Source organism: Nuphar pumila, chromosome 8 (genome assembly GCF_984573655.1).
Source record: "Nuphar pumila chromosome 8, dmNupPumi1.hap1.1, whole genome shotgun sequence".
Taxonomy (NCBI): domain Eukaryota; kingdom Viridiplantae; phylum Streptophyta; class Magnoliopsida; order Nymphaeales; family Nymphaeaceae; genus Nuphar; species Nuphar pumila.
The window spans coordinates 11718972-11732655 of NC_143256.1; the positions used below are offsets into that span (position 1 = coordinate 11718972).

Consider the following 13684-nt stretch of genomic DNA (forward strand, 5'->3'; position numbering starts at 1 on the left):
ACTTAATTATCATTCTGCAAGGAGCGATTAGACAGGTGGGTTTTAGAAAAACATAGTTTGTGATTTCCTGTATTTATTTGTTTTAGCATTTTAGAATAGTTTACTTTGTTATTTAATTATTTAGTATAGAATTCTGACATAGCTATATAGCATATTTGTTTGTTTTTTTAGTTACTGTTATTTGCTTATTTACATTTTAGTACCTGTGCTAGTTTAATTTTTTTTTAGTTAGGTCGTTTGCTTACATCTGGTCTTAGTACCAGTGTATGCAGGGTCGACGAGGTCTAGGAACCCCATTACACCCATTTGTTGACAACCCAGAGAGAATTTTACATTCTCATCGAAGTTCGGCAACAATGGCTGACATGGATCCTCCACCTCTACCCCCAGTTCTTTCGCGCCCTCTGCGGGAATACTTCATTCCCACAGACTATGTTCAGGCATCCTGCATTCGGAGACCCGATGTAGGAGCGCCACATTATGAGATTAAGGCCAGCATTATTCAAATGCTTCCATCCTTTTATGGCCTTAGTCATGAGGATCCCTACCGACACTTAGATGAATTCCTCGAAATCTGTTCTACTGTTAAGATACAGAATTTCGATGATGATGCGTTGAGGTTGACTCTATTCCCTTTTTCATTGAAGGACAAAGCCAAGTATTGGCTAAAGTCCTTAGATTCTGTAGAAATAGAGTCCTGGGATCAGTTGCAACAGGAGTTTCTTCGGAAATACTTTCCCATTGGTCGCACGAACCAATATCGTAGAGCCATCACTAGCTTTTCAGAGCTAGATGGTGAGCGCTTTCATGAGACCTGGGAGAGAATGAAGGATCTCCTCAGGAAATGCCCCCATCATCAGGTGCCGAAATGGCAACTGGTGCAGAGTTTCTATGATGGATTGTCTGACAAGAATCGTCAGATGATCGACTCTTCATGCGGTGGGACATTCATGCTGAAGAGCGAGGACGAAGCATGGAGGCTATTTGATACATTGGCCGAGAATTCACTCCACCATGCTTCGAGCTCTCATTCTGATAGAGCCACACCCAGCATTCAGAAGAAAGCTGGCGTTCTTGAGATTGGTCCATCTACTGCACTACAGTGTAAAGTAGACATGATTGCTCAGAAGCTGGACCAGCTTCTCTCAGGACCATCCACTACACAGCAGGTGTGTACTCTTTGTGCCAGTCCGGCACACGAGATCACTGAGTGCCCTTCAGCAGCTCAGTACCCTGAATTTGTTCAAGAACAAGTTCAGGCAGCTCAGGGTTACGTCAGACCGCCAAATAACCCATTTTCATCGACATATAATCTGGGTTGGCGTAACCATCCCAATTTTTCATGGAAGAATCCACCGTCTTCTATACAGATGCCTTCTTCCTCTCAGCCAGTTCGGCAGCCATCTTTTACTCAGCCATTTCAAAGACCGAACTATGCTCAGTCTTCTTCTTCTTCAGTTCCTTCCCCGATTCAGCAGGAGTCTGCCCCGCAGACATCTTTTGAGGAGAGACTTCTCCAGGCATTCCAAGAGGTGAAAACCTCTAATCAGAACGCCTTCGAGAAGTGTAGCCAGATTTTGAGCTCACATACGCAGTCCATTGCGAAGTTAGAGTCGCAAATGGGACAGTTAGCTGAGGCTATTAGTAGGAGACCCGAGGGTACATTGCCGAGTCAGGCTGTCATGAACCCGAAGGGTAAGGACCAGATGACTGGAGGCCTATTTCATACTGAGACACAGCAGCAGGCTAAATCAGTTATGGCCTTGAGGAGTGGACGTGAGTATCACGTTGAGAGTAGAGAGAAGATAGAGGAGCCAGAGACCATTGTTTCACCTACGTCGGCTCAATCATCATCCCCATCCCCATCATCACCTTCATCATCTTTATCCTCAGAGAAGAAGAAGGATAGGAGTGAGCCTTCTCTCAAAGAGGAGGAGCCAGCAGAGTATATCCCCCCACCACCCTATCCCAAAGCATTAGAGTCTCCTGGTTATAGAGGGAAGCAAGGTGCGAAGATCCAGGACATGCTTGATATCTTCAAGCATGTACAGATCAACCTACCTTTGCTCGATGCGATTCAGCAGGTGCCGGCTTATGCCAAATTTCTGAAGGAGCTATGTACGCAAAAGAGGAAATCCAGAGAGCGAGTTCCTAACAGGGTCCATCTGACTGAGCAGGTGAGTTCAGTACTTCAGCATCAGACACCACCCAAACTCAAGGACCCTGGAGCACCTATCATTGCTTGTACTATAGGGAACATCCGGATAGAACGCGCATTGCTCGATCTTGGAGCAAGCGTGAACATTCTGCCCGGATATTTCTTTGATTCTTTCGGGTTAGGGGAGATGAGATCGACTCCGATTACACTTCAACTGGCAGATCGTTCCGTCAAGGTACCGAGAGGTGTCTTGGAGGACGTGCTAGTTAAAGTGGATGACTTTTATTTTCCAGTCGATTTCATTATCCTTGATATGGAAGGAGTAGACAGCCAGCACCAGACTCCGATTATTTTAGGCAGACCATTCTTGGCGACTGCCAATGCGTGCATCAATTGTAGAACTGGAGCCATGGATCTCTCATTTGGCAATAGGAAGGTAAAACTGAATATTTTCAATGCCGCGATGGGACCAGCAGGAGACATGGACTGCTTTCATGTAGACATTGCACAGGAGTTAGTGGAGGAGCAGCCCGAGTTGTACATTACTGAGGATTCTTTAGATTTGTACCATATAGAGAAGAATAGCGGTTTAGATAGTGTAGATGTGTCTAGAGTGTCGTCGGAGAGACCACCTTGGGGAGCAGTCAGGGAACCCCTTCCACCACTTGTGGAGACCCCCGCCAAATCGTCGATCGAGTCGCCTCCGAAACTTGAGTTGAAACCCTTACCGGATTCACTCAAGTATGCATATCTCGGAGATGATGAGACTCTGCCTGTGATCATCTCGTCCTTGCTCACTGAAGAGCAGGAACAGAGATTGCTGACTATTCTTCGGGAGCACAAGGCAGCGATTGGATGGGGAGTTGCTGATCTAAAGGGGATTGATCCTTCATTCTGCATGCATAGGATCCATTGTAATGAGGAAATCAAGCCATTTAGGGATATGCAGAGAAGGCTAAATCCCAACATGAAGGAAGTGGTGAAGAAAGAAGTGGTGAAGTGGTTGGATGCCGGAATCATTTATCCTATTTCTGATAGTCAGTGGGTCAGTCTGATTCAAGTTGTGCCGAAGAAGTCAGGACTCACTGTGGTTGAGAATGAGAAGGGTGAGAGAATTCCGATGAGGACCACTACAGGATGGCGAGTCTGCATCGATTATAGGAAGTTGAATGTGGCAACTAGGAAAGATCATTTCCCATTGCCATTTATTGATCAGATCTTAGAGCGACTCGCAGGACAGAGCTACTACTGCTTTCTAGACGGATATTCAGGATACAATCAGGTAGCTGTCCATCCTGACGACCAAGAGAAGACCACGTTTACATGTCCTTATGGCACCTTCGCATTTAGACGTATGCCTTTTGGGCTCTGTAATGCCCCGGCTACTTTTCAGAGGTGCATGCTTGCTATCTTCTCGGACATGATTGATGATGTGATGGAAGTTTTTATGGACGACTTTTCAGTGTATGGCTCTTCTTTTGAAGATTGCCTCCGTAAACTTGCTCGAGTACTGAGTAGGTGTGTGGAGACCAATCTCGTCCTGAGTTGGGAAAAGAGCCATTTTATGGTCCAGGAGGGGATTGTGTTAGGACACATTGTGTCCAAGCATGGTATTGAGGTTGACAGAGCAAAGGTGGAATCCATTTCTCGTTTGACTCCACCCACCTCTGTGAGGCAGATTCGATCATTTTTAGGGCATGCGGGATTTTACAGGCGGTTCATAAAAGATTTCAGCAAAATCTCTCGACCGCTTTGCACGTTATTGGAGAAAGACCAGCCCTTTGTTTTCGGTGAGGATTGTATGAAGGCCTTTGAGATTCTCAAAGAGGCCTTGATTACTGCACCTATTTTGAGACCTCCAGATTGGACTCTCCCATTTGAGATTATGTGCGATGCTTCTGATTATGCTATGGGGGCCATTCTAGGACAACGCATTGATAGGAAGCCCTATGTGATCTACTATGCGAGTAGAACTCTGTCTGATGCACAGATGAATTATACTACGACAGAGAAGGAACTACTTGCGATAGTTTTCGCATTGGATAAATTTAGGTCCTATTTACTCGGTTCGAAGGTGGTTGTCTATTCTGATCATTCTGCATTGAAATATTTGTTGAATAAGAAAGACACCAAACCGAGATTGATTCGTTGGGTCCTACTACTACAGGAGTTTGATCTCGAGATTCGAGATAAGAAAGGAAGTGAGAATGTAGTAGCAGACCATCTTTCCAGACTGATCGTGGAGACCACGCAGGATCAGAGACCGATCAATGATTCTTTCCCCGACGAGTAGATCATGTCAGTCAGTACATCGCAGTTACCCTGGTTTGCAGATATTGTGAACTATCTGGTTTCGAGGCAGATACCTGAGCATTGGAACAAGAATGAGCGTGAGAGGTTCCTATCTCAGGTGAGGCACTATTATTGGGATGAACCGGAGTTGTTCAAATACTGTGCAGATCAGATCATTAGGAGATGCGTTCCGGAGGAGGAATACCAATCCATTTTGAATTTTTCCCATTCGTTAGCCTGTGGAGGGCATTTTAGTAGTAGGAAGACGGCTGCAAAGGTTTTGCAGTCAGGATTTTATTGGCCCACACTCCACAGGGACGCTCATGAGTTCTGTAGGCGATGCCTGCGATGTCAGCAGATTGGAAACATGTCCAAGAGAGACATGATGCCCTTGCTACCGATTTTGATAGTCGAAATTTTTGATGTTTGGGGCATTGATTTCATGGGACCATTTCCGCCCTCATTCGGAAATTTATATATTCTGGTGGCAGTTGATTATGTGTCCAAGTGGGTCGAGGCTGTGGCCACCAAGACCAATGATCACAGAGTAGTGCTTAAGTTCATTAAGCACAACATTTTCAGTCGTTTTGGAGTGCCACGTGCGATGATTAGCGATGGTGGCAAGCATTTTAGGAATGTTCAGATAGCTTCTCTGCTGAGAAGATATTCTGTCAATCATAGATTCACCACTCCATATCATCCGCAGACTAGTGGACAGGTTGAAGTGTCCAATAGGGAGATTAAGCGAATTTTAGAAAAGACAGTTCGTCCGGACCGCAAGGATTGGTCCCAGCGCTTAGATGATGCACTTTGGGCATATAGAACTGCATTCAAGACTCCCATTGGCATGTCTCCGTATCGCCTTGTATTCGGGAAAGCATGCCATCTTCCTGTCGAGCTAGAGCATAGAGCGTACTGGGCTATAAAGAGATTGAATTTTGACCTCACCCAGGCTGGCAAAGAGAGAGCACTGCAGCTCTCAGAATTAGAGGAACTCAGGAATGATGCATATGAGAATGCCAAATTATACAAGGCTCGCACAAAAGCATTTCATGATAAGCATATTGTCAGAAAAGTGTTTGAGCCAGATCAGAAAGTGTGGCTATACAATTCTCGTTTACATTTATTCCCAGGGAAGTTAAGATCGAGATGGACAGGTCCATACATTGTAAAAGAAGTATTTCCCCATGGAGCAGTGACATTATTCGATCCTATGACCCAAGGTACATTCAAAGTAAATGGGCAAAGACTGAAGCCATTCATTTCAGATGCCTTACAGGATGGTGAGTGTGAGATAGTGCATCTCACGAAGGCATGAAGATTCGACCAGAGGGATGTATGATATGTACATTATTTATTTTTCATTTCAGAGTTTTTTTTTTTTTTTTTTTTATTTAGTATTTCATTTCACATGTGCTAATTTGTGTTTTGATGTATGCAGGATGAACTTAACAATTAGTGTATCAATTACCAGGTACAGAGAACAGTTTTCAAAGAATTCAAGAATCAGAGGAAAATCAACTTCAAAAGCTCAGAGCAAATCAGGTTGTATCTATCCTTTCTCCCATATTTTTGTTAGTGTCTTTTAGTGTGCATTTGCATTACATTTTTATTCATTTTGTATGCCACTAGAGACAGTGTCATTCAAGCATGGGGGGGTGGTTTAGATGCATGCACACAAAAATACACAAAAAAAAAAAAAAAAAAATTTGTATGACTGGTAATCAAAGTAGGCATTTAAGAACAAAGTGTAGCATATATGATTGTTTTTGGCATAATCTAACAGTTTAAAAATTTTTAAGCCCCATAAATTTTTTTTCTGAACTGAATCAAATATAGTAGTTGTTTATGAGATAATTCAAAGAAAAGATAGTATTTGATTGTTAGAAAATGTTGAATCACTTTTGTATAAGTATGCACAGTATGTTTTGAGGAAGAAATAAGCAATGGAAAGATGTGTTTGAAAAATGAGTTTAAAAGAATAAAGCGACGTTTAGTTGTTGATGTATTCGTGAATCCTAGTAGTGGAACTCAGACACGAGATGAAGTGTTTGAGTGTCTTAACGAAAAGGATAACGAAGGAGATCATCTTCTTGTCTAAGTCTATATTTGTGGCCTTTGCAGTTCGAGTAAGTAGAATCTGAAGGGTGTTTTACACCTGGTGCCCCAAAGCCAACTGACTTGGGAGCCACCGGTTCGAAAGCTTGTTACATGGACTGCATAGAAAGCCTAAGAGATAGAGACATTGCACATGACAAGAGGAAGACTATACGTAAACTATTAGAATAGAAGGTCTAGTGACTCGAGCAATTAAGTCCGAGGGATACTCTGTATCTAGTGCCCTAAGGTCGGCCGACTTGGGAGTCACTGACCCAAAGCTCGCTACACGGGTCACGAAAACTGACTATTCGAAATAGTGCTCATATGAGAAGAATACGCAAGAGATCAAAAGTTGAAAATGAAAGAAAAAGAATGTGCTGAATGAGAAAATTTTCATTGCTTAAGTATATGTGCATTACTGTGCAGAAAATATACAAGTGAGAATAAATGAGTAAAACATGAGAATACTTGATTTTCGGAGAAAAATCATGAACTAGCTACAATATTAGAAAAGTGAAGGAAAAGAATTTTTACTGTGGAGGCATGAGATTTTTAAACTTGTTTTGAGAATGTCAATTACATGAAATATTTGTTACAACTGCATTCTTAAGAGCCTAATATTTTTGAAAGATCATCCTTGCATTTTATTGATGTTTGTGGGTAGCATCGCTGCAAACCCTCACGAGACCTTACTCGTCCACTAGTGTAAGCTAGGGGTTTAAAGGGCTTGTTGCATACGCTAAATGCAACCGTGATTCCTACGAAAGTGAGGTAGTATTATGCATTCATGCTTAGCATTTCTTGTCTTCAGTGCATATCATGATTAGGGTTTGTTAAGGGACTAACAAACATTCAAGCATGGGGGTATTTAATGATGCATGAAATGCACATCATGTAAACAAGTTTTTCATGCGTTTTGTATCAAGTTTAAGGTTTTAAACCCATGTTTAGATGTGTTTTGATAGTAAGGGGCTATGGTTCGAATTTCAGAAAAATCGGAGTTAAAATGAGAGAGTTATGGCTATTTCAGTGTTTGGGCACGGATTTCGAGGTGGATCGGATCCATATCCGACCCAATTAGGTCAATTGGACCTTGGATCAACTCTTAGAAAGCCCAAAACCCAATCCACACACCTATCCATACTCATTTCAAAAAGTTTTTCTAAAAACCCCCCAGAAAGTGGCGCCTAGCAATATTTTATTTTTTAACACTCTTTCTGAAAAATGTCAAAACTATAAATAGTTTTTTTTCAAGAACCCTAGGCGTCTTTGGCTGTGTTTGGACGCCCCCTACAGTGACTCTACAGCAGCAGCTCCTTCCTCTCCATCTTCCCCAAGTGTTGGCCATTGAAGATCGACCTATGCTTGATTTTCAAGCATATTTTCAAGCTTTCTTTGGTTTCTTTTCATTTCTTTCTTATTCCTTGCTGTCTTTTCACCATTTTTCTGTACTTTTGCAGGTGTAGCAGAGGTGGAGACCATTAACCTTGGGCGGGAGTGCGCAACACACCACCAAGGTGAGCCGGCCCTACCTCCATCCGGCTTTCTACACCCTCCGATCGCGAAATCGGCTCACATTCCATCACCGGTGGATCTCCAACGTGTAGCAGCTGCAATAGGTGCCGTTTTTGGTGAAGTACAGCATCCTTGAACTGTAGAAGACGTTTACCTCCAGCCAAGGTCCGCTCTTCTTCATCCCCCCGGTCGTCGGATCTTCCAAAAGGTAGGTCTTCTTCTTCCTTCTCTTCTAGATAAAACCGATTTGTGTGTGTGGTTTTTGTTTTGTTATTTTCTGTATGTTTCTTGTTTTTCTTTTTATTTCAACCTTAGAATAGCATTCGTGCATAGGCCAGCACGTTAGCTTAGGTTTATTTATTTGATCGATTTATTGGAATCGAGTTTTTATTGATTTTTCATCTTTTTTATAAAAATCGGCTAGATCTTCATCTAGCCGATTCTTCAAGTTTGTCATAAGTGTTCTTGATATTGTTTTACTGAAAATCCAAAAAAAAAAGTGTTCATTTTGATTTACTTTATTCGGTTTTTGAGTGGGTTGTATTTGGTTTTAATTAAAAAGAAAAAAAAAATCCAAAATCGGCTAGACTTATTCTAGCCGATTCTTGATTTTTACAAAAATATTTTTCTGTTTTGATATTTTTGTTTTGTCTAGCATGTGTATTGTGTTGTTTTGCTGAAAATCCTATTCCAAAAAGTTTATTTTAATTCATTTTGATTGTGGGTGCTGCTTGTCTTGTTTTGATTGTATTTTTGAAAAAGAAAAAAAAAAAATCGGCTAGAGATATTCTAGCCGATCTTTGTATTTTTGTTAAATGTTTGTGTTGATGTTGGTGAATCGTGTAGTTGCTGTGTGTTTTAGGTGTTAACAGCAGTATATATTTGTGTTAGTCATTTCATTGTTTTAGGATTGATTTAATTAGTTGTTTTAATCAATTTTTCGTTTTTGTGTTTTGAGTCTATTGTTGAAAATTATAAAAATCAAGTTTTCTTTTTTTTTTCATGTTTTTAATTCCAGCATAGTGCTGTTCTTGTTAGCCTTGGTGTAATTAGGAGTCCTTTGTATTATTCTCTAATTTAGTTTTATCAAATTAGTGGTTATTTAGTTTTATTGCTTTTTGTTAATTTATAATTTTAGTTTTTTTTTTTTATTTTCGTGTGGTTCTCCATCTTCCCCAAGGTGGGGCGGCAGCCATTAGAGCTCCCCTGGAGCTCTTGGTCGATTTTTTTTTAGCAAGTCTTAATGGTCATTAGTTGAGTTAAGAAGGTGTCTAGGTTCAATGTATTAGGTTTTTTTTTTTTTAGCCGTTTTTAGGGTTGCATTTAGGTAAGTTTTGGAATTAGGTTAGCATTAACTCCTAGGAAATCGATTTTCCATTTAAGTTCTTTTGTTCCCTAGGTATAATTAAGTCTATTAGTTTAGAAAGTAGCATCCATTGAAGTTGGCGATTTTTGGAGAAGGGAGGTAATTAAAGTAATTGAAAATTGGAAAGCTTTTGGAAAAAGGATATTCTTCAAAAATCGTGTGAGGCATTTAAGGAAAATTTGAATTTTGAATGTGTATTAAAGAAGGAGTTACTCCTTAACTTTGGAAAGTGTTTTGCAATTAAACCAAAATTCCAATCTAGGTTACACGATTTCCATAGAGCATTAAAAGCATTTTAATTCCATCTTGAAAAGCAAAAATCGTGGATTTCTAGATTGGTCTTTTCAGATTTCCAAAAAGGTATTAAAGGCAATTAAGGAGTGTAACTCCCTCTTTAAATGGGGCGATTTTTGAGAATCCAAAGCATTTCAAAGTTTGAATATTGGTAATTATTACATTCCTTTTTCCAACCTCCTCCATTAAAATCGTGAACTTTGGATTAATTGTAGCTTAATTAGGAGGTTACTACTTTAGTCTAGACCTAACCTAGTCAAACCGAGCCTAGGTCGAATCAACCCCTAGTCTACACCCCCTTTGAGTCTAGTCAAAACCTAGCCTAGCCCAAGTCAAAGCCTAAACCGCACTTAGGTCAAGTCTAAGACCAAAGCCCAACCTTAGTCAAGTTTAGTGGAGTCAACCTTAACCTAAGTTAGGTCAACCTAGTCTACCTAACTTATCTAAGTCAACCCTAGTTGAGTCAAACTTAGTTCAAGCCTACGTAAACCGAGTTCACCCTAGTCTTGCTAAACCTACATCCAAAACCCAATCTTGGTCAAACCTAGTCAAAGACCTAACTCGGGTCAAAACTTAGTCTAAACCTAGTGAGTCAACCGAGCTTACCTTAGCCCATTCGAGCCTAGTCAAACCCTAAGCTGGGTCCAACTTAGTTGAGCCTAAGTCAATTCGAACCTAGTTGACTAAGGTAACTCAAAACCGAATTCAATTAGTGAGTTCACCTTAGCTCGAACCTATCTCTTTCAACCTAGTCAAACCGAGCCTACCTAATCCCATCCGAGTGCATCCAAACCCAAACTGAACCTACTCAAGTCGAAACCGATCCTAGATCGAGTCAACCAAGTGAATCCTAACCTTAGCCTTCGTTCTTTAGTTAAGTAAGTCATTTTTATTATTTCCTTTGATTTCTATATTAATTAGTTTATTTATCTAATTTAGTTTTAGTATAGAAGTGTGTGTACGTATTTATTCAATATGTATGAAATGTGTTTTGTTGTGTTTTGAATGATAGTTAGATATTAGTTAACTTAGTGGTTAGATTGCATTTTATTATTTAGCATAGTTGCATTTCCATTGTGAGTTAACTTAGTTCTAGTCATAAATTGCTTGTAGGTTTTGTGCGTCGTGCATTTAGTATTTTCCTAATTATCATCTGTATATACACTGTTATACAGTGTCATTTAGATTGCATTAGGTGTAGATTGCATTTGATAGTGTTTCCATAGGTTCATAAAGTGAATAGTGCACTCAAATAAAAACCAGATTTTTGCCCTGTCGAAACAGAATTATTTTCTGATCAAAAACTCTGTGTTTTCCAAATTTATTTTTTCTATTCACTGTATTGACGTGTTATTTAACTTCAGACCGAATTTCAGCTCATTCGGAGTTGAGTTGGTCTGATTTTTAAGCGTTTTATGAAAACCGCTTTTTCTGGATTTTAAATTACAGGACTGGCGATATCCTGATTTTTCCCAGATTTGAAACGCTTATATCTGGAGTTTCAGATACTGTTTTTTAATTCTGTAAAAACTGTCATTTTACTTAATCTGTCAGTTGCAGAACAGAACAAATTTCGGGAAAATCGGACCTCGTTTGCCCTATCAAACAGTGGTTTTACGATAACCTGTCAGATTGCTAGTTTACACTAGTTAGGGGCAGTTTCGTAATTTTCTTAGTTTCGGCATTTTAGACTTGTTTTCAGTAGTTTCTGTATTTTAGAAGTTGCATAATCATCATACAGCATTAGTAGAAGTAATTTGGTTAATTTTAGAATTAATTTAGTATGTTATTTAATTTTTGTTTGATAAATAGCATTTGTTTATTATTTTCGTAGAATTAGACATAGTTTTAATTGTTGTTTGCATCATTAAAATAGAAAACTAACTTTGTATTTTTCTGCATTTTTTAGGTTGAAAAGCATATTTAGTTTCCAGGGTTAGTATACAAGTGAAAAGATTCTCTAAGTGGCGAAAAGACAGAATTACCCTTGGCGTGGAGCAGAAGACTAAATGCTTGTTTATTGTTCTTTTAGTGCTTAATTGTAGTTGTATTCACTTTATAATTGTAGATTGTCATTTGATATTAATAAATTAAATTTTCTAGAATTATAGTGATTAATTCCTGTTCCCTGAGGATCGACCCGTACTTACCACTTTGTGGAAAGTCGGTTTTTATATTTTTGGTTGACGATTTTCCAAAGTTTTATTGAAAATAACTGTTTTAAAAAGAGCATTCCAAAATATCAACCAAATTTTGGCGCCGTTGCCGGGGAACGGCGAATTAATTACTTTATTTCTTAGAGTTTAATTTATTATTATTTTGTTTTAGTTAGTTAATTAGTTGTTTTCTTTTTAGTTAGTAGGATTAGTAAGTGAATATAGGATTAACATAGTTAGTAAATATAGGATTCACATATTGTTCTTTTTAGGATTGACTTAATTATCATTCTGCAAGGAGCGATTAGACAGGTGGGTTTTAGAAAAACATAGTTTGTGATTTCCTGTATTTATTTGTTTTAGCATTTTAGAATAGTTTACTTTGTTATTTAATTATTTAGTATAGAATTCTGACATAGCTATATAGCATATTTGTTTGTTTTTTTAGTTACTGTTATTTGCTTATTTACATTTTAGTACCTGTGCTAGTTTAATTTTTTTTTAGTTAGGTCGTTTGCTTACATATGGTCTTAGTACCAGTGTATGCAGGGTCGACGAGGTCTAGGAACCCCATTACACCCATTTGTTGACAACCCAGAGAGAATTTTACATTCTCATCGAAGTTCGGCAACAATGGCTGACATGGATCCTCCACCTCTACCCCCAGTTCTTTCGCGCCCTCTGCGGGAATACTTCATTCCCACAGACTATGTTCAGGCATCCTGCATTCGGAGACCCGATGTAGGAGCGCCACATTATGAGATTAAGGCCAGCATTATTCAAATGCTTCCATCCTTTTATGGCCTTAGTCATGAGGATCCCTACCGACACTTAGATGAATTCCTCGAAATCTGTTCTACTGTTAAGATACAGAATTTCGATGATGATGCGTTGAGGTTGACTCTATTCCCTTTTTCATTGAAGGACAAAGCCAAGTATTGGCTAAAGTCCTTAGATTCTGTAGAAATAGAGTCCTGGGATCAGTTGCAACAGGAGTTTCTTCGGAAATACTTTCCCATTGGTCGCACGAACCAATATCGTAGAGCCATCACTAGCTTTTCAGAGCTAGATGGTGAGCGCTTTCATGAGACCTGGGAGAGAATGAAGGATCTCCTCAGGAAATGCCCCCATCATCAGGTGCCGAAATGGCAACTGGTGCAGAGTTTCTATGATGGATTGTCTGACAAGAATCGTCAGATGATCGACTCTTCATGCGGTGGGACATTCATGCTGAAGAGCGAGGACGAAGCATGGAGGCTATTTGATACATTGGCCGAGAATTCACTCCACCATGCTTCGAGCTCTCATTCTGATAGAGCCACACCCAGCATTCAGAAGAAAGCTGGCGTTCTTGAGATTGGTCCATCTACTGCACTACAGTGTAAAGTAGACATGATTGCTCAGAAGCTGGACCAGCTTCTCTCAGGACCATCCACTACACAGCAGGTGTGTACTCTTTGTGCCAGTCCGGCACACGAGATCACTGAGTGCCCTTCAGCAGCTCAGTACCCTGAATTTGTTCAAGAACAAGTTCAGGCAGCTCAGGGTTACGTCAGACCGCCAAATAACCCATTTTCATCGACATATAATCTGGGTTGGCGTAACCATCCCAATTTTTCATGGAAGAATCCACAGTCTTCTATACAGATGCCTTCTTCCTCTCAGCCAGTTCGGCAGCCATCTTTTACTCAGCCATTTCAAAGACCGAACTATGCTCAGTCTTCTTCTTCTTCAGTTCCTTCCCCGATTCAGCAGGAGTCTGCCCCGCAGACATCTTTTGAGGAGAGACTTCTCCAGGCATTC

The 13684-nt window shown here is 40.0% G+C and overlaps 2 non-coding genes across 2 annotated transcripts; both read right to left on the minus strand.

The window, feature by feature from the left end:
- Positions 1-759: 759 nt before the first annotated feature.
- LOC149829613 (small nucleolar RNA R71) lies at positions 760-862 on the minus strand. Its single transcript, XR_016433969.1, has one exon. It is a non-coding gene; the product is annotated as a small nucleolar RNA R71 (small nucleolar RNA).
- Positions 863-12917: 12055 nt separating this feature from the next.
- On the minus strand, positions 12918-13020 carry LOC149829614 (small nucleolar RNA R71). The gene has a single exon (XR_016433970.1). It is a non-coding gene; the product is annotated as a small nucleolar RNA R71 (small nucleolar RNA).
- Positions 13021-13684: the final 664 nt, after the last annotated feature.